General features: G+C 46.7%; 1 protein-coding gene across 1 annotated transcript in view; it reads left to right on the top strand.

Moving 5' to 3' along the window:
• Positions 1–3,387, top strand: part of LOC143929845 (C-type lectin domain family 2 member D-like) — a gene marked incomplete at its 5' end in the record, with an annotated part of 41,371 nt that extends 37,984 nt beyond the window's left edge. The window contains one exon of the mRNA XM_077453820.1: positions 2,443–3,387. The remainder of the gene's footprint in view (positions 1–2,442) is intronic.
• Positions 3,388–21,366: the final 17,979 nt, after the last annotated feature.

Raw genomic sequence — 21,366 nt, 5'->3', positions numbered from 1 at the left:
TTGGGTTTGGGGGAGCAAAAATTCTCTTCGCATTCTTTCCGTATAGGGGCGGCGACGGAAGCGGTTAGGTGGGGTTTGGATGAAGCGGCGGTAAAGCGCATTGGGCGATGGGAATCTCGGCAGTTCCTGTCTTACGTACGCCCGCATTTATTGGTTTAACTTCAGGAGGGGACTGTTAGGGGGGTTGTGCTGTTTGGTGTTTTCTTATTGACGTTGGGCGTATGTCTTCTCTCTTTTTTCTTACAGGCGGACGGCAGGGGTTGGTGTGGATAGTTGGCCACTCATATGTTTGTTGGGGGGCCAGATGGGGGGATGCCCGCCCGGACGGTCGTCAACTCGGGTTTTCCAGGCAGGATGCAGTTATACGGTGGCTGGGTGTGCCGGGCATGCTATGGGACAGGGCGGTGGTGGAAGTGCATAGAATTGCGCGCCTGGGCGGGCCTCCTGATGTGCTGGTGTTGCACGTTGGAGGCAACGACTTGGGTGTTTCAACCATGCTGGATTTAGTGAAGGCCATTAAGCTTGATTTTTGCCAGCTCCGCCTTGCCTTCCCACGCATGCTCATTGTGTGGTCGGACATGGTGGGTCGTACGTCCTGGAGGTTCGCAAGGTCCGTTGACAAAATTAACAGGGCCAGAAAGAAGATCAATAAAGAGATTAGTGGTTTTGTGGTCAGGAATGGGGGGTTGGCGGTGAGGCACTTGGAGTTGGAGGTGGACACTTGGCGCTACCTTAGGAGAGATGGGGTGCACCTGAATGATGTAGGGACGGATTTATGGTCCCTGGGTATTCAGGATGGCATTCAGAGGGCATTGAGGGTGTGGCAGGGCACACACTGGTAAGGTTTTGCCCTTGCGTGCGGTGGCATGGTGTTGGTCTGTGCAGATGAAGGATTTACCCCAGTGATCGAAGAGTGCGAGACCTATCGGTGGTATAGTACCCGTCGGTGGTGTACAGCTAACAGGGGTTTTTAGCTGAAGTTGGTATTAGGTGCACTGCGGTCAGTGTTTGGCCTCTGAGCTAGTTTGTCAGCTTGAGGTCTATTAGAGTTGGGGACCGCAGTGCCGGAAGTTTTTTATGATGGTGTTTGGTGGGTTTATCTTAGCACAGACCAACGGGAGGAGTTTAAGGGAGGAAGTGCCTTAATACTTGAGTTTAGATTTGTTAATTTATGTTATTTATGTTATTTATGTTAATTATGTTAATTATTTTGAATAATTTTATAATAAAGATAATTGGCTGCTACGGCCATGTTTTACTCCAGATTGGTGTGGTCTCAGTTTCTGGGGTGTTTAGAAGTTAAGGGGCGTAGCAGTGTTAAAGATTGAAAGGGGAAGAAGTCACCTAGGTTATACACTGGTCAAGAAAGCCCGGAGCAGAACTCAACAGAGTAGGCGCAGGGGGCATGACCAGGGTTAACAGGGACTGAGAGGGCGGTACAGGGTTCATTCTGGGAGGGGAGGAGCAGAAGTATAGTTTAGAGGGGGCGGCTCCTCCCCTCCTCAGTCTGCAGAGTAGGAGCGAGCTTCCCACCCTCCCTCCCTTAGCTTTGGGGGGGATGTTGTTTTTAGTAACGTGTTTGCTTTCTTTTTCAGTTGAGCTGTCGTGGCAGCGGCATGGTGTTGGTCTGTGCAGATGAAGGATTTACCCCAGTGATCGAAGAGTGCGGGACCTATCGGTGGTATAGTACCCGTCGGTGGTGTACAGCTAACAGGGGTTTTTAGCTGAAGTTGGTATTAGGTGCACTGCGGTCAGTGTTTGGCCTCTGAGCTAGTTTGTCAGCTTGAGGTCTATTAGAGTTGGGGACCGCAGTGCCGGAAGTTTTTTATGATGGTGTTTGGTGGGTTTATCTTAGCACAGACCAACGGGAGGAGTTTAAGGGAGGAAGTGCCTTAATACTTGAGTTTAGATTTGTTAATTTATGTTATTTATGTTATTTATGTTATTTATGTTAATTATTTTGAATAATTTTATAATAAAGATAATTGGCTGCTACGGCCATGTTTTACTCCAGATTGGTGTGGTCTCAGTTTCTGGGGTGTTTAGAAGTTAAGGGGCGTAGCAGTGTTAAAGATTGAAAGGGGAAGAAGTCACCTAGGTTATACACTGGTCATGCACTGTGATATGAGAACTAATTTGGAGGTGTCAATAAAACTTTACACTGACACTCCCAGCAGGTCACATAGGGCAGTGCGAACTGCCTCCGGGAGGCATGCGATGCGTGAAACCACAGTAGATTTGCAGCGTTCGCACATCGCAGCAGTCTGAACACAGCCTAACTAAAAAAATGTCATTTTAATGATGTATTAAACTAGGAGCTTGTAATAACCAGCTAATAATTGTACACCACTTCAAACCAATGTTTCATATTCCAATTTCTGAACTCAAATATCACTATGCTTAAAAGTATACCTTTTTTTGTTTGTTTTTTCATTCTCATAGGGGAACAAAGACTCAGACAAGAGGCGGAGCAGCCCAGGACCCCCCGACCTCACCAGCCTGATTGGGCAGTTAGCCCCAGCCCCGTGTCCGTGATGGAGCTGCCCAGCCCCGTGTCAGAGATGGAGCAGCCAAGCCCCGTGTCCGAGCTGGATCAGCCCAGCCCAGGGCTAGATGTGGAGGAGGAAGAGGTGGTGGAGATACACACCCCACAAAGAGAGGGTCTGACAACCCAGCTTAAGGTAAACAATTAATGGCTGTATATTTTAACCAATTTTTTATCTACACATGTTTTTAGGTGATGATCTGGTTGTGGAAGGACAAGCCGCGGAGCCATTTTCCACAGACAGTGCCCAGAGGCTGATTGGGCAGATCATGGCCTGGAATGGCAAGATCGATGAAATGCAGAGACAACTGGACACTATGAGGCAGGAAATGAAGAACATGATCGATGTTTTAGGGAGAATCTAAGCCCCTTTTCCCTAAAACGGAAGATCATGTTCTTCATTTCCTTGCCAAAAAGTTTTTAATGTTTTTAGAACATTGTTTTTAGAGGCCAAATTTTGAAGATGCACAAGGTGTGTCAACATGTGCTATGTGCCATCAGAGGATCGCAATGGACGCATTTGGTGTTTGCAAACCCTTCCTCATTCTAGTATGTGAGAGGAAGGGATTGCAAACACCAAACGCGTCCATTGATCACTCATGATGGTACATAGCACATGTTGACATTACCAATTTTTGGTGTGCATCTTCAAAATTTGGCTTTACCCCTTGTTTTATGTAAATAGTTAAAAATACGATTTTATGTATTTGTTTTATAATTTTATTTTCTATATATATATAGATATATCTATATATTTATATGTTTCCAAAAAAAAAAAAAAAAATTACCAAAAAACAAAAAAAACAAAAAGAAAAATATCTAAAAAAGAGGCACTGGTTGGAATGTGCACTATTAAAAATTCCATAAAAAAAAGATGTGTGTGTGTGTGTCTTCTTCTTTCAATACTCAATACCAGTTTGGGAAGTAATTTTGTGTTTTCTGTCACAAAGGGCCTTATTTACTATTGGCAAAAACCACTTTGCAATACAAATGCACTAGGACAGGAATATGCAATTAGTGGAAATCCAGCTGTTGCAGAACTACAAGTCCCATGAAGCATAGCAAGACTGACAGCCACAAGCATGAGACCCAGAGGCATGATTGACTTGTAGTTTTGCACCAGCTGGAGGTTGGCCAATTGCATATCCCTGAATTAGGAGAATGTAGGAGACAAGCAAACAAGAACCAAACTTAAATATTTGAACAGACAATACATATTTCAAGAAAAATACATTTTTATTGCTCAGCTGGCATTGGAATAGCCCCCCTACCATTAAAATAGCTGACATAGCGGTCACGCACCTCACGTGCTATTTGGGGGGCTAAGCCAGGAAGGGCATGATCCAGCCCTGTCAGTTCTGGAAATATTAGTCCGGCCTCAGGCCCAATATGCTGCAGGTACTGGTTCCCTGAAAGTTTTCGGAGAAAATTGTGCAGAATGCAGCAGCACAGAATCACATAGTTCAGTTTATATTCTGCTAGGTTGATCGCTGTCAGTAACAGACGGAACCGGCTGGCCATAATGCCAAAGGCACTCTCCACAACCCTTCTTGCTCTGGCCAGCCGGTAATTAAAAACCCTCCTCTCCGGGGTGAGGGTCCTTTGGGGGAAGGGTTTCATAAGATGGTCACTCAGACCGAACGCTTCATCAGCTAGAAACACAAACGGTAGACCCTCCACATTCTCGGCATCTGGTGGCAAGTCCAGGCCACCAGTGATGAGACGGTGGCAGAACTCGGTCTGCCTAAAGACTCCTCCGTCAGACATCCGGCCGTTCTTCCCCACATCCACATAAAGAAAGTCACTCTGTGCCGACACCACCGCCATTAGCACCACACTATGGAACCCCTTATAATTCCAATAGTAGGACCCCGAATGGGGTGGGGGCACAATCCTCACATGTTTCCCGTCGATCGCCCCTCCGCAGTTGGGGAAGTCCCAACGGGCAGCGAATTGGGAAGCCACAGTCTGCCATTCCTGTGGCGTGGAAGGAAACTGGGGAGTCAAACACAGGAAAAAAAAAAATAGTCATTAAATAAAAACAATTCATAACAAATAAAACTCAAAAACATTTTGGAACAAAAGTTAAACAGAAATATTGCAATTTTTTTTTCTGCAAAATAAAAAAAATATAGGCGGCCCAATTCACAGATTAATCAGCCCTCTGATGGACCAGGGGACATAAGTTAGGTGGGTGAGTGGGGTGGGGGGACTAATTAATGAGTAGACAATAGCTGGAACCAATTAGAGTGGGGTGGGGGGACTAATTAATGAGTAGACAATAGCTGGAACCAATTAGAGTGGGGTGGGGGGACTAATTAATGAGTAGACAATAGCTGGAACCAATTAGAGTGGGGTGGGGGGACTAATTAATGAGTAGACAATAGCTGGAACCAATTAGATTGGGGTGGGGGGGACTAATTAATGAGTAGTCAATACCTGGAACCAATTAGAGTGGGGTGGGGGGACTAATTAATGAGTAGTCAATACCTGGAACCAATTAGAGTGGGGTGGGGGGACTAATTAATGAGTAGACAAAAGCTGGAACCAATTAGAGTGGGGTGGGGGGACTAATTAATGAGTAGTCAATACCTGGAACCAATTAGAGTGGGGTGGGGGGACTAATTAATGAGTAGACAATAGCTGGAACCAATTAGAGTGGGGTGGGGGGACTAATTAATGAGTAGACAATAGCTGGAACCAATCAGAGTGCGGTGGGGGGACTAATTAATGAGTAGTCAATACCTGGAACCAATTAGAGTGGGGTGACTAATTAATGAGTTGACAAACCATATCTATCTATCTATCTATCTAATTTTTTTTTCTGCAAAATAAAAAAAATATAGGCGGCCCAATTCACAGATTAATCAGCCCTCTGATGGACCAGGGGACATAAGTTAGGTGAGTGAGTGGGGTGGGGGGACTAATTAATGAGTAGACAATAGCTGGAACCAATTAGAGTGGGGTGGGGGGACTAATTAATGAGTAGACAATAGCTGGAACCAATTAGAGTGGGGTGGGGGGACTAATTAATGAGTAGACAATAGCTGGAACCAATTAGAGTGGGGTGGGGGGACTAATTAATGAGTAGTCAATACCTGGAACCAATTAGAGTGGGGTGGGGGGACTAATTAATGAGTAGTCAATACCTGGAACCAATTAGAGTGGGGTGGGGGGACTAATTAATGAGTAGACAAAAGCTGGAACCAATTAGAGTGGGGTAGGGGGACTAATTAATGAGTAGTCAATACCTGGAACCAATTAGAGTGGGGTGGGGGGACTAATTAATGAGTAGACAATAGCTGGAACCAATTAGAGTGGGGTGGGGGGACTAATTAATGAGTAGACAATAGCTGGAACCAATTAAAGTGCGGTGGGGGGACTAATTAATGAGTAGTCAATACCTGGAACCAATTAGAGTGGGGTGACTAATTAATGAGTTGACAAACCATATCTATCTATCTATCTATCTATCTATCTATCTATCTATCTATCTATCTATATCTATATATCTACACACACACACACACACACACACACACACACACACACACACACACACACACACAAGGGTGTATACAAAGAGTATACAAAGGGTGGGGGGGGGCAGTAAAATAGTACAATGGAGCTGACAATATGAATTATAGAGAAGAACAGTCTCAGCTGTGGGTGTATAGGGGCCCAGGATTGAATGCTGAGGACGTTAGTGAAAGCAAATATGCACGTGGGACACAAAAAGGTAAAAAGCTCAAAAAAAATGACACAAAAAAAAACAAAAAAAAAAACAAAAAAAACAAAACAAAATGCATGCATTCATATAAAGGGGAGATTCACATCATATTCCTGTCATGGATATTAAAAGTCATGATGAAATGAATACAAACATACAATGCATATAATTCATATAATGCAATATTAAAAGAACAAACTTACCTTCATATATTCCTTCTGCAGGACCCGAATAATGGCAGAACAGGTCTCTGGAATAATGATCCCCAGAGCCTGGGGGGAGATGCCTGTCGAGAACTTGAGGTCCTGAAGGCTTCTCCCTGTCGCCAAGTAGCGCAACGTGGCGACGAGCCTCTGCTCCGGAGTGATGGCTTGCCGCATGCAGGTATCCTGCCTGCTGATATAAGGGGTCAGCAAAGCCAGCAGACGGTGAAAAACGGGGTCCGTCATCCTGAGATAATTCCTGAAATCATCAGGATTATTCTCACGGATCTCACGGAGTAAAGGCATATGCGAGAATTGGTCACGCTGGCGCAACCAATTCTTTGTCCATGAACTCCTCCTCACCCTGTTCACAGACTGGGCTCGGGTCAAAGTATTAACCCCAACACCAAGCCCCAATATAGCACGAACTCGTTCCCGAGTACGTCCACTCTCCATGGCTTTGAAACGGTCGGCTGAACAAACAAGCTCAACTGAACGCACTGAAGAACAGCCAGACCTATGAAGAACGACCTGAAACCCAGAAACGAGTGGACCAGAAGCGCCTAATAACAGGTACAACTGATCCACGCGTACCGAAAGACAGATACAAACCTCACAGGTAGACTGCGCCGCAGTGAACGGACAAATTAAGCTGAAGTCTGAAAAGCGCGAATCGTCTCTAACCAAACTTCTACTAACGCAAAGTCAGCAGAAGGAGCCCAAAGGGTGCTTTGCTGTGTCTTGGACTTCCTATTTCTAGTCCCGTCGTACGTGCCGTACGTCATCGCGCACGCTTTCAGCGGACTGTCTGTTCATCGTGTGTGGTCAAGTCCGTTCATTCAAAATTTGGACGGACTGTCTGTCGGATTGTCTGACGAACTTAGTTGGGCAGACAATCCGCCCGTGTGTACGCGGCCTCAGGTCCCCGAATGGCAGTGCATGCAACTGTCGTCTCTCCCTTATAAAGTCACATTGCATAGGCTCATCCACAATGGGGCAATTGGCTGCAATATGTCCCTCTTGCCGGCAGCGGTAGCAAATAATCTTTTTCGCTGCCTCTTGCAGCCTGGGCTTCCTGGGCTGCTCCCGCCAGACCTTAGGTAGAACTCCCACCCTCTCACTCTCTCCACCCTCACCCCTTGGAGTCATCTTACCCGCCACTGGGGATGATCTGGTCTTAGGGTAGAAAGTCCGTGAGTCCCTGGAAGAGGTGGTCAGGTTCTCTGTAGCCAAGTACCTCTCAACCAGATCCACAAGTTTATCTGCATTTTCTGGGTCTTCATGGCTTACCCATTTTTGGATGGCAGTAGGAAGAGCTCTCAGGAAACGATCCATAACCACACGTTCCACAATGTTTGGTGCGGTCAAAGTCTCTGGCTGCAGCCACTTTCTGCTCAGGTGAATGAGATCATACATTTGAGACCTGGGGGGTTTTCCAACCTGAAAAGTCCAATTATGCACACACTGAGCCCGGACGGCCAGGGTGACACCCAGCCGTGCCAATATTTATGTTTTTAGCACCACATAGTCTTTTGCTTGGTCAGGCTCTAGGTCATAATAAGCTTTCTGCGATTCCCCAGTTAACAGAGGGGCCACCAGTCCAGCCCATTGCTCCTTAGGTCACTTTTTCCTTTCAGCAGTCCTTTCAAATGTGGTCAAAAACACCTCCGGATCATCCTCTCCAGTCATTTTTGTCAGTAAATGGCTCACACCAAAGGATGCGGTATTATTGTAACCACTTGCTTCATTGGTCTGCGGACGTTGCTGTATTAATGTCTCTATTTGCTGTTGAAAACTCTGCTCTTGCTTCTGCAACAGGTCTATGAAGCGGGCTTCAGATTGCTGCTGGGCTTGTTGCTGAGCTTCCAAACTCTGCAGGTGGGCTTTCTGCTGAGCTTCCAGACTCTGCTGCAAAGTTACATTTGTCTGCTGCTGGGCTGCAAGGCTCTGTTGTTGAGCTGCAAGGCTCTTTTGTAAACCCGCATTTGTTTGCTGCTGATTTGCATTTGCTAGAGCCAGCTGTCTCAGTATCTCCTCCATGCTGGCCTTAAAAAAATAAAAATAAAAAATAAAAACTGCCAAAATTCTCCACCAACTGTGAGGGGTTAGCTCGGCAGCGGGTGTGTGTGACCCCCTGGATGGGTTCACAACACAAAATCAGGCACAGCAGACAGCGTTGTAGGTGCAAAAAAAACAAAAAATGCAGTTTATTTATGCTACATGCAGTGAAACATATAACAGCCAAACAAAAATAAAACATGAAAATAAATCCTGTCAGCTTGACCTCTAATTACACACTTAGATTCCCTATCTAACAACTGAGTGCAGCCTTGTGCTGCACCAGTCTCTGTCTCTGTTGTAGAGGTTTGCCACACAGGCGTTAACTCACCGCACAGAACAGGTGTCACACTCCCCAGTCTATACAACACAAAACTGGTTCCAGGATGGAGCATCTCCCTAAGCATGCTGGGGTTTTTTGTAGAGGTCTTAATGAGCCCACTTACTTCAGCTGGGCTCATTAACTCTTCCCCTCTAATTGTAAAAGTCTGCATAAAGCCTGAATCTAGGGCACACATATTTCCCATCCTGGATACAACCAGGTGACTTTACCTGCGTGCTGCCACAGTAGCCTACTCCGATGGACAAAGTGCCACACATGCTCAGATCAAATTCCTAGACCAAAGCTATTGGCTACTAGCCTGAATGTAATCCTGTTGTAACGAAATAACGTCATCACGTTATGTACAATCGGATTTCCCGACAACTTAATCCGACCGTGTGTATGCAACATCACTTCCGGACCTGGTCCGGAATTAATCCGTCGGAATAACTCCAACGGATTTGGTTGTTGGAATCTCCGACCGTATATACAAGGGCTAAGTGATATGCACTTCAATCTCTGCACTTCAGCGATTGCACAAAGCAAACAAATATAGCAAACTGCACTGAAAAGCACCTAACAGACCGCAGGTGACCCTGTCTCTCCTTCTACTCTGTAACATGTGCTCTCTACCACTGCTTCTGACACTCTCTCCTCCAACTCTTTTACCTTCACCCCTCTTCTCCACCCCCTGCATATACATATCACCCTGCCTTCTGCCCTCTCCCTTCTATTGCTCCTGCCAACTCTTGCTCATTCTACATCCATATACTGATAAAACCTCCAGTACTCTGAGACATGCCCCTTCATATAAATCACATTCCCACATTACCTCCCTCACCCTCCTGCTTCTCCTAACCTCTGGTGACATATCCCCAAACCCAGGGCCACCATCATATGTCTTTGCCCAATGCTCCCATCCCCCTACACCCTCTGACAGCAGCCACAACATAACTTGGTCTCTATTCCTCTTCTTTCCAAAACCAGCCCCCTCTTTTCCTGTGCCCTTTGGAATGCACGCTCTGTCTGTAACAAACTCACCGCCCTCCACAACATCTTTATCACAAATTCCTTTAACCTACTTGCCATTACTGAAACCTGGCTTCATGAATCAGATACTACTTTTGCTTCTCTCTTCCATGGTGGCCTTCTCTGAACTCACTCCCCCAGACCAAGTGGACGGAAGGGAGGTGGAGTGGGAATCCTTCTAGCCCCATGTAGCACCTATCAGGTACTTCACCCACCCTCCCTCTCTGACATTCTCCTCTCTTGAGACGAATTGCATTTGTTTATTCTCTCCTATTTCTCTAACAATTGCTGTCATCTACCGGCTCCCTGGACCAGTATCAGCCTTCCTTGATGAATTGACTCTGCCTGGCTACCCTACTTTCTCTCTTCTGAAATCCCTACAATTATTCCCAGTGACTTCAGCATCCCCATTAACACTAACCCTACTATTACTTCTAAACTTCTCAGTCTAACCTCATCGATTGACCTGAAGCAATGGATACAGGCTCCTATTCACTCTAATAGCAACACCCTTGACCTTGTCTTCTCCTATCTGTGCACTCTGTGCAAACTTTCCAACAATCCTCTCCCACTCTCTGATCACCACCTTATTAGTTTTGCTCTCTCCCTGTCTTCCACCTCCTCTCCCTCCAACTGCCTAACAGCTACACGTAGAAACCTTCACCACCTCAAACCTTCTCTTATCTACTCTGCTACTGATCTATGAAAAAATCTCACCCCTGTCCTGCCCCAACCTAACCATTTTCATCTACAACAGCTCACTGTCTTCCTCCCTAGACAAGCTTGCCCCCTCACTACACGCAGAATTAGACCCCGACTGCTACAACCCTGGCAAACAGATGACACCAGAAGTCTCAGAAAACGTAGCCGGGTTCCCCCCCCCCCCCGGTCCATATCAGACCCTTATCCGAGCAGGCAACCTGGCCGGTCAGGAAAGGGGGTGGGGATGAGCGAGCATCCTCTGGGTCTGTGACATCAACATCATAATGGGCTGGGACATCATCCGGCGTTGTCCCTATATAAGTCACCGCACGCCGCGTGCCTGTCATTGTGGCCAGAGACAGCGACGAGGCAACAGCTCAAGAAGAGAAGAACAGAAGAACAGAAGAAGAGAAGAACAGAAGGCGGCGGTGATAGAAGACCGGGCCACCGCTTGTAAAAGAGCTAGAAGAAGGCGCGAAGGCCCGGCAAGAAAAACCGAAGAGGGGGACAAGACCCCCGAAGAGGGGAACAAGACCCCTGAAATTGGAAGAAGAGGGCGGCGACAAAGAAGAAAGCCGGGCTCCTCCGCTAGTAAGAGAGCTAGCAAAAGAGCAGAAGATAGCGGAGGAGTCCGGCGAGAAGACCCCCGAAGACGGAAGAAGACCCCCGGAGCTGTGCAATAAACTATTTTAACCCTTGTGTGTTGTGTTTTTTTTACATTTTTTTCACAGGTGAATGGGTAGGGGTACATTGTACCCCATACTCATTCACATAGGGTGGGGTGCTGGGATCCGGGGGCCCCCTTATTAAAGGGGGCTCAAGGATTCAGATAAGCCCTTATCCTCATCAACATGGGGACAAGGTGCTTTGGGGTGGGGGGGCCGCGTGGCCCCCCTTCCCCAAAGCACCCCCCATGTTGAGGGCACGCGGCCTGGTATGGCTCAGTGGGGGGGGGGGGCGCTCGCTCCTCCCCACCCCCTTTCCTGACCGGCTGGATTGCGTGCTCGGATAAGGGTCTCATATGGACCTAGGGGGTCCATATCACACCCTTATCCGAGCACGCAACCCAGTTAAAGGGGAAGCCCCCCTGATATGGACCTAGGGGGTCTTCCCCTTTAACTCCATACCAGGTGACTGGGCCAGCGGCACTTCCTTCGTTGGTTCCTGGCTACCTGGAGCCGCGCTCAAAATGAACGGACTTTTCTCTGTGCGCGGGAAAGTCCGTTCATTTCAAAAGTATGGCGGACTAGCACACACACGGCCGTATTGTCCGACGGACATACTTTGGTGCAAAACTACTTTCTTAGTCCACCAGACTTTTGGGTAAAAAAGTCCGCCGGAGCCCACACACGGGGTGATTTGACTTGAGTCCGCCGGACTTTTCCACCGGATTGTTTGATTGTGTGTACGCAGCATAAGTTCCAGGAAGACTTCACACAATATAAATTTGCCCTCCTAAAATACTATTCCTGCCTTCGCACTGCCAAACAGACCTTCTTTATCACACTTATTAACACCTTCTCATCCACTCCACATCAACTCTTCTCTACCTTCAACACTCTACTCTGTCCTCCACTGCCTCCACCCACCAACTCACTCACTGCTCAATCACTTCAAAACTAAGATTGATACAATTCATGAGGAGATCTCCAATGCGCAAAAACCTCCCCCATGCAACAACCCATGTCCACAGATACAATCATTAATTCCCTCGTTCAACCCTGCTACTATTAATGAGGTTGCTAAACTTTTATCTAACACTCATCTAACCACCTGCCCCCTGGATCCTACTCCCTCGCAAATGCTACGCTCACCCTCTGACTCAATTCTATACTCTCTAACTCACATTTTCAACCTCTCCCTCTCTTGTGGCATCTTCCCAAACTCTCTAAAGCATGCGCTAGTCTCCACCATACTTAAAAAGCCCTCACTGGACCCCACCAATCTTAACAAATTACGTCCGATCTCCTTATTCGCCTTCTCCTCCAAACTTCATGAAAGACTGGTCTACAACTCATTAATCTGAACATGAATAAACTTCTTGATCCCGGGGCGTGGCTTGGTGCCTGAAGAAGATGGACGCTTAATTCTCTTCTCCCGTTCCCAGAGGTCCAGCAATCTTACACTACGACTCCCTACCCGCCTATCATGGGGAGTACACAGCAGAATATCCCCCCGGCGAGCTCCAGACCATCTAGGAGCCAAGAACCCTCGCTAGCCCAGCACATTCCGGAGATATTCAGAGCCAGATCCCGTGGCACCGCACCGGATTCACAGGCCGCAACGCACGAGGCCCCACCAGCAAGTAGGCCCGCACACAGATCACGGAGCCGCAGCCCTCCGGCGCCCGCCGCTACTCCACCGACATCTCAGGCTCTGAGCATTGCGGACTTACGGGCAGTAGCGGCTGAAATTAAATCCACACTTTCGGCAGCCATCTCTGAGCGGATCTCCACACGATGGCTATACGGGTGGAAGAAGTAGAGGAAACACAGGCCCGCCAAGAATCCGCACTCTGTCACGTTCAACAGGTCTCGGAATCACATGCGGTTCACCTCAGAGAAATTAACCGCCATTTGGAGGACCTCGACAACCGAGGGAGACGCCGCAATTTACGGGTGAGAGGCCTCCCAGAATCTTTTGAGGCACAACAATTGTCCCGCAAAGTGTCTCTCATCCTCAATGATTTGCTAGACAGACCACCGGATACAGTGATTACCTTCGAGCGCATTCACAGAGCTCTCCGCCCCAGGGGAAGGGAAGCAGAACCGCCGAGAGATGTGATATGCTGCCTCACGGACTTTCTTGTAAAGGAAGAAATAATGAGAAAAGCAAGAGAGAGAGGCAGAATACTGCACCATGGAGCTGAAATAAAAATCTTCCAGGACCTTTCCTCCATCACTCTCCAACGGAGGTGGGAATTGAAGCCACTACTGGATGTCCTCCGGTCTCGAGCTATACCCTACCGTTGGAAATATCCATTCTGCCTGTCAGCTTCAGCCAACGGCCATACTGTCAATCTCTGTGTGCCTGAGGATTTAGATCACTTCTGCACTGTCCTCAACCTGCCCTCAGTGGATGTTTCGGACTGGTACAGTGACTTTCGCTTACCTACCATACCCAGGGTTACCTCCATGGATGGTGTAAATGAGGCTGGTAATTTTAACATCGGCCGCCGCCGACGATCTACCAACTTCTCCACGTCCTTCAGGCAACCTGCGAAACCAAAGCCCTTCGGCCTCTCCGGACTACAGGAGACACAGACGCTCGTAAGATGTTTTCGGAAGATACCATACACGACGCAAACCTAACCTGCTTTACCTGAACTTCCACAGTCCCCCGGGCATTCGTCGATCAATTCGACAGAGCGGATCATTTACGATCTCTTTTCCGAAGGTCCTCACGACTACTTGGCTTCCCACATGAGAATGCAACACTTCCACGACGACCACATTGCCTCCCATGTGCACATCAAAATACGGACTCTCCGATTAGCCTTCACTGAATTTTCCGACAGGATCGGTGAGTAAGCCTTTTCGCTCCCCACCAGTATCCTGACCCCCCGGTCAGAACGCATAAACGTTCCCCCGAAGAACACACTATAACCGCCCGGTCAGCCCCACATCGGGAAGGTAATGGACACAATACGATGATCGTGGGAGACTATCCAACTAACGTTCGTGGATTTATGCCGGTTCTGTCGGACGTACTGTCACCATGAACATCTTCCCTATGCCTCACTGTTCCAACTCCCCCCTAAACTCCTTCTCCCTGGTGCTCTATTTCATCTCTCCTTCGTCACTAGCCTCGAGGGATTCGGTCTCTCTCCTCCCCACACACCGTAGACCCCGGTGTGTCCTTTAAAACACCCATAATTAACCCACCCCCCGCTGGGACATATGCGTTAGAACCGGACACCCAGTGTCACAGCACCTCTCTCAGAGAACCTCATTTTCCAGCTCCCTCATTTTGGGGAGAGCTTTGATCTATAGTCTCCCTCCCCTTTGCTAGAGACCGACTGCCTCTGAACTGCATATTGAATACACTATGTTAATTGCTTTTTTCTCTCCTGTTATATATACATGCTTCACACATTTTACGAAACTCTGTTTGTAAGTTAGTATTTTCTGTGATACAACTAAGAGAAGCAGGTGCGGTGAGAAGATTACAGTTTCTTGTTATAGGTTAATTTTGTAATTGCACTACGCCGTTTACGAATCTTAATGTCTAACCCAGAGGCAGCTATATTTGTAGGCCTTCGACTGCTCTGCTCAAATTGTTTACTGCACGACACCTTCCTATGATCCTACTGTTAAGATGTACTTTCTGATCAGCTGTACACCAAATAGTGGCAACCTCCCCCCCGCACACATACTAACCCAGCCCACCCATGTACCCAGAACACATGCTGGTCTCTTTAACCTGTTGGACCACGTCCGGATGTGTATCCCCTACCGCCATACCTTCCTCAGTCGCACTTGTACACTAGAGGCCTTTCCCCCCCGGTAACCCCTGAGGTCTAAACTTGCCAAAGACGTGCTGAACTTCAGAACTTTAGACTTCCTAATACTCTTTCCACTGTTATACAATTCTACCTTCATTGTCCCCGCTTCTTATAATTTGTCGACAAGGTTACCACCAAAGTCCCCTCCATAATGCACACTTTGTGTACACTGGATAGTCGTATATATTAACACCTTGACCTCACGGGAACTTGGACACTGAACTGACTCGACTTCAACACCAACCACCCCCACCCACAGGGCTCTTTATTTAAGACATCCCTGACCAAACCTGGACAAATATTTTTGTCGGGTGTAGCTAATCAAGTTACCCCGACCCCAGTTTCTGTTTATATTTCTCCAGCTGTGTACTTCTCTGAATACACAGTTGGGCCTACCCTAGCTCCCGCGGAGCTCCCTAATACATCCCTCCCTCTCCCCCCTTCCTTGCCTCTCCCTCTACTTCTCACCTCTTCCTCCCCCTGACTGCTCGCCGCTGTTCTCCGATATCACTGCTTTGCTCTCAGATACCAGTGCTCTTTAGTAGGGGACGTCACTGGTCTACAACGATGACCTCTCCCCGCACTACCTCCATCCATCCTAAGCTTAAATTAGTTTCCCTAAACGCAAAGGGTCTAAATATTCTGGAAAAAAGAAAACAGACACTGATCCACATGAAAAGCCTGAAAGCAGATGTAATATTTCTGCAAGAGACGCATTTCAGCACCCAAAATACACCAAAATTCTCCAATAATTACTATCCACATGGCTACCACGCAACAACACCAAATTCTAAATCTAAAGGCGTGTCAATACTACTATCAAAACATGTCCCCATACAAATCTCAGATACTCTAGCTGATGAACAGGGTAGATACATCTTCCTCAAAGGTACATGGCACAAAAAGCCGATAACCCTCGCTAATATTTACAGCCCCAACAAAGCACAAGTGCCTTTCTTCAGAGAAGTCCTCACTAATCTGCTCAACTTTCAGTCCGGCATACTACTACTAGGAGGAGACTTTAACGCCCCGTTAAACCCACTCATGGACACGTCAACAGGCACGTCCCACCTTCCATACAGCGCCCTCCGACAAATAAAACTGATCCTCCAAAAGCTTTCCTTGCATGATACCTGGCGCACTTTGCATCCTAAAGAGAAAGATTATACCTTTTTTTCCACCCCCCATAACCGGTACTCGCGACTTGACTACCTTTTCTTGACTCAACCTGACCTCTCGTACCTGACGACTTCAAGTATAGAACCAATGACCTTATCAGACCACCACCCTATCTCAGTCACACTAACACTCCCAGACTTGCAGACATATACACGAATTTGGCGACTAGACCCCTCTCTACTTACAGACACGATACACACGACAGAACTAAGACAGTGCCTAGTAGACTACTTTAAAGAAAATGACACTCCAGACACATCCAATATGACCCAATGGGCCGCCCACAAATGCGTAATAAGAGGAAAGATGATCTCATTGTCCGCTAAAATCAGGAAAGAAAAAAAATTTGCCTCCAAAAACGATTCGACAGACTAAAACTCCTAGAAGCAACTCATAAACAAACTTTAGCCTCGCAGACCCTTCAGGAGCTTCTAGAAACCAGATCTTCCATTAAGGAAGAACTGGGTAAATCCATCAGGAAAAACTATATGTTTTCCCAAAAGCAATTCTATGAATTCGGTAATAAAAGCAGTCACCTTATGGCCAGGGCCCTCCACTCTAGACATGCGAAATATACCGTACATAACCTACGCTCTTCCTCAGGTGATATCTACACGAAGAACACAGAGATTGCTAGGGAATTTGAAAATTTCTACACCAAACTGTACAACCTTGATGGACCACACGCACCCCACCACCCTTCCCAAGCCAGAATTCGGGACATTGCGACATTCCTGCACAAATACTGTCCTCAACTTCCATCAACAGAAACACTTCAGGAACTTGATAGCCCTATTTCACAATTAGAATGGGATACAGCACTCAAGCAAACTAAGTCTGGTAAAAGCCCTGGTCCGGATGGACTATCATCGATTTACTACAAAGCCTTCTCTGACATTCTACAACTCCCTTTTAGGAAAGCCTTCAACTCCCTCTCCACCTCCAGTGATCTCAATGCTGATATGCTTGAGGCTCACATCGTGGTGATCCCTAAAGAAGACAAAGATCCCACACAAGCTGCCAATTATAGACCTATTTCCCTATTGAATGCAGACATCAAAATGTTCGCGAAAATATTGGCCAATAGACTCCTTCCCCTGTTACCCATCCTCATTAAAAACGACCAGGTAGGGTTTGTCCCTGGCCGAGAAGCCAGGGACAATACCATTAAAGCCATTAACCTACATCACCTCATCTCAAGCTCTAAACAAAAGGGTTTCTTCCCGTCCTTAGATGCGGAGAAGGCATTCGACAGGGTGGCATGGGATTACATGCAAGCTGTCCTACAAACCATTGGCCTCGGACCTAGATTAACCACTTTCATTCAATCACTCTACCGCAATCCCACGGCCAAAGTCAGGGTTAATAACACCCTGTCGAATGCCTTCCCCATACGCAATGGAACTAGACAGGGATGCCCACTATCCCCCATCCTCTTCATACTTACCTTAGAACCGCTTTTGAATAGTATACGACAAAACCCTGACATAAAAGGTATCCAAACTAAAGTTAAGGAATACAAACTGGCTGCATTTGCTGACGACATCCTACTATTCCTAACACAACCCCATACCACAATTCCAATTCTCCTGCAAGAATTTCGAAATTTCAACCATTTATCCAACCTCAAGATAAATTTTACCAAGTCCTATGCCCTCAATATTTCCCTTCCCCCAGACGATGTCACCCTCTGTAAAGCCAACTTCCCATTTCACTGGCAGGACGACCACATCACCTACTTAGGTATAAAAATTACAACGGACCTGACAGATCTTTACGCACGGAACTATTTACCCCTGATACGACAACTCACGCTTGACCTGAAACGTTGGGACAAGCCGACATTTTCCTGGTTTGGTAGAGCCGCAATATTAAAAATGAACGTACTCCCAAGAATCCTTTACACCCTTCAGGCTTTGCCGATACACCTCCCCCAAGCTCTATTCAGATCTTACAGAAGCATGTGTACCAGATTCCTCTGGAGTTCCCACAGACCCAGAATTAAATATGACCAACTATCCTTGCCCAAACACCTCGGTGGCATAGGACTCCCAGATCTCTCTAATTACCACAAAGCAGTACATCTGACAAGGATCATAGATTGGAATATCCACACAAATAACAAAGACTGGGTACACTTAGAATCCTCATTCACGTCCCTTCCACTTAGATCTTTACCATGGATCCAGTCCTCTCTTAGCATCAAGGAAATCAAAACGCACCCACTCCTAGCTCCAACACTACACTGTTTCAGGAAACAGTGCGCACACACCACCCTCTCTACCATCCCGGGGCCATTGACACCACTGAACCTGAACCCCGACTTCCAACCGGGATCACACCAAACTTTTCTTCAAGCACACTGGTCACAACCACAAATTCTAATGCAACACTTTTACAAGAACGGATACCCACTGACACGAGCCCAAATAGCTACTATTATGCAAAAACCACCTATACCAACCTGGACATTCCAACAAATCACCCACTACCTACAGTCAATAAGGAAAAAAACAGACTGCTCCCGTGAACTAACGCCCTATGAGACCCTATGCTCTTCGACTACACCCTTATCACATCTTATATCCCAGACGCACTCCCTATTGTTCCGGGATCACGACGTCACAACCTCCAAGTTTTGCTCCTCATGGGAGAAAGATTTGGATGTCACCCTTACGACAGAAGATTGGGAAAGAGCCCTCTTCAATATCCACAAAGGCTCTGTAAACGTTTCCACTCAGGAAAACGGCTACAAAATACTAGCGAGATGGTATAGAACACCAGACAGACTACACAAATGGGACCCCTCTGTCCCGGACTGTTGCTGGCGGTGTCACCAACATAGAGGTACATTACTTCACGTCTGGTGGTCCTGCCCCCTGCTCCAACCCTTCTGGAGGTCTATCCATAAATTGATTAAGGACATTACGACATACGAACTACCTTATACAACGGCCCAATTCCTACTACATCACACTACTCTGCCACAAACGTCCTATCGTAAATCAATAACTATCCACCTGATCAATGCAGCCAAACAATGCATACCGACCCACTGGAAGTCTCAGACTGTCCCTTCTATTAAAGACTGGCTCCATAGAATAAACAGAATTTCAGAAATGGAGGAATTAATCCACATAGCAAGAGATACCCCTGCCAAATATAACACAAAATGGGCGTGTTGGAAACACTTTAAAACTACACCCGAATATATCCGCATACAAAGTCACTTAGTATAATTCGCCGAACCCTGTTTCACCCTCCGCTGCCCCTTCAGGCAATACCACTAAGACCCATACACATCTAATCTACCCTGTTACTCATGCCATGATTGACCGTTTCTCATATCTCTCCTTTATTTACATGTTGCCAATTTTGTCCGGACCCAAGCCACAAAAGACCTGACCTACTGCATGCTACTGTGCGTTTCTATATGCCCCGTTTTTGCCAAGGAGAACATCGGTGAACGGATCCTTTATCCCCCCCTCCTTCCTAACCCCTACTACCCCTCTGTCTTTACCCTTCCCGCCCACCCCATCCCTATCCTCGTTACGGGTACTATTTTATGCTCCATGCATTGAATATAGATGATTCACCCCCCTTCATACCACTAGCTTGGCCCCGCCCCCTGAGATCTATCTGATGAGAACCTCGACGAGCTGACTCTTCTTGGTCCTCATAACTTATACCGACTAGACCCCATTACACAAATATGCTTGTCATTTCCTATCTATGTGCTGTTATTAATGCAATACTAAGCTCCATTTCGCATTGTAATTTGCCCCGTATTATCTTTGTTCTATACGGGCCATACCAATCTGTGTTACTTTTTTGATTATTATATATCTTCATGTATGCTTACTGTTTCTGTATCCTCTTCTTTATTCAATAAAATATTTGGAAAAAAAAAAAACTTCTTGATCCCCTTCAGTCTAGATTTCGCCCTCAATACTCCACAGAAACTGCTCTCCTTAAACTCTCAAATGACCTACTAATGGCTAAAAGCAGTGGACACTATTCTGTACTACTTATCCTGGATCTCTCTGCTGTCTTTGACACAGTGGACCACCCCCTCCTTAACAAACTCTACTCCTTTGGTCTCCGTGACTGTACTCTTCGCTGGTTCTCATCCTACCTATCCCACCGCTCCTCCAGTGTCACCTACAACTCTACTTCCTCCTCTCCTCTTCCTTTCTCCGTTGGGGTCCCCCCCAGGTTCTGTTCTTGGACCTCTCCTTTTCTCAATATACACCACCTCCCTGCGTCAGTTGATTGCCTCCCACGGCTTTAAATATCATCTCTACGCTGATGACACCCAAATCTATCTCTCCACCCCCAGCTCTCTCCATCTCCGTCTCCTCACGCATTACCAACTTACTAGCAGACATATCAGCCTAGATGTCACATCACTTCCTCAAACTCAACCTATCCAAAACCGAGCTCATGATATTTCCTCCCTCAGGTGCCGCTTCCCTTGATTTCTCTGTCAATACCAATGGCTCAACTATCAACCTATCCCCCCCCCCCACACACCAAGGTCCTAGGTGTAATCCTGGACTCCAAACAAACCTTTCCACCCCACATCCTATTGCTATCTAAAATTTGTGGCCTCAACCACCAAGATACGCCCCTTCCTAACCAATGTCACCGCAAAGCTTTGAATCCAACTGTACATTTATCTTCTCAATCAGCACATCACCCACACTTATTAACTCTTGTATCTTTTGACCTTCCCTCTTAGATTGTAAGCTCTAAGGAGCAGGGCCCTCTGATTCCTACTGTATTAAAGTGTATTGTATTTATACTGTCTACCATCAAGTTGTAAAGCACTACGTAAACTGTTGGCGCTATATAAATCCTGTATAATAATAATATGTGAAATGACCAATAGGAGATACATTTTTAGTCCAGTAGCTAAACCGTTTAACCACTTAACCCCCTGGAAGAATTGGCTGCCCAATGACCGGGCCATTTTTTGCGATTTGGCACTGTGCCAATTTAACTGACAATTGCGCGGTCGTGCCACACTATACCCAAACAAAATTGATGTACTTTTTTTCCCACAAATAGAGCTTTCTTTTGGTGGTATTTGAT

This window comes from Lithobates pipiens, unplaced genomic scaffold (assembly GCF_037356315.1).
Source record: "Lithobates pipiens isolate NorthernLeopardFrog02 unplaced genomic scaffold, aLitPip1_a1.2 Scaffold_25, whole genome shotgun sequence".
NCBI lineage: Eukaryota > Metazoa > Chordata > Amphibia > Anura > Ranidae > Lithobates > Lithobates pipiens.
Note: the sequence above shows the minus strand (reverse complement) of the source record. Positions and strands in the feature narration are given on the sequence as shown.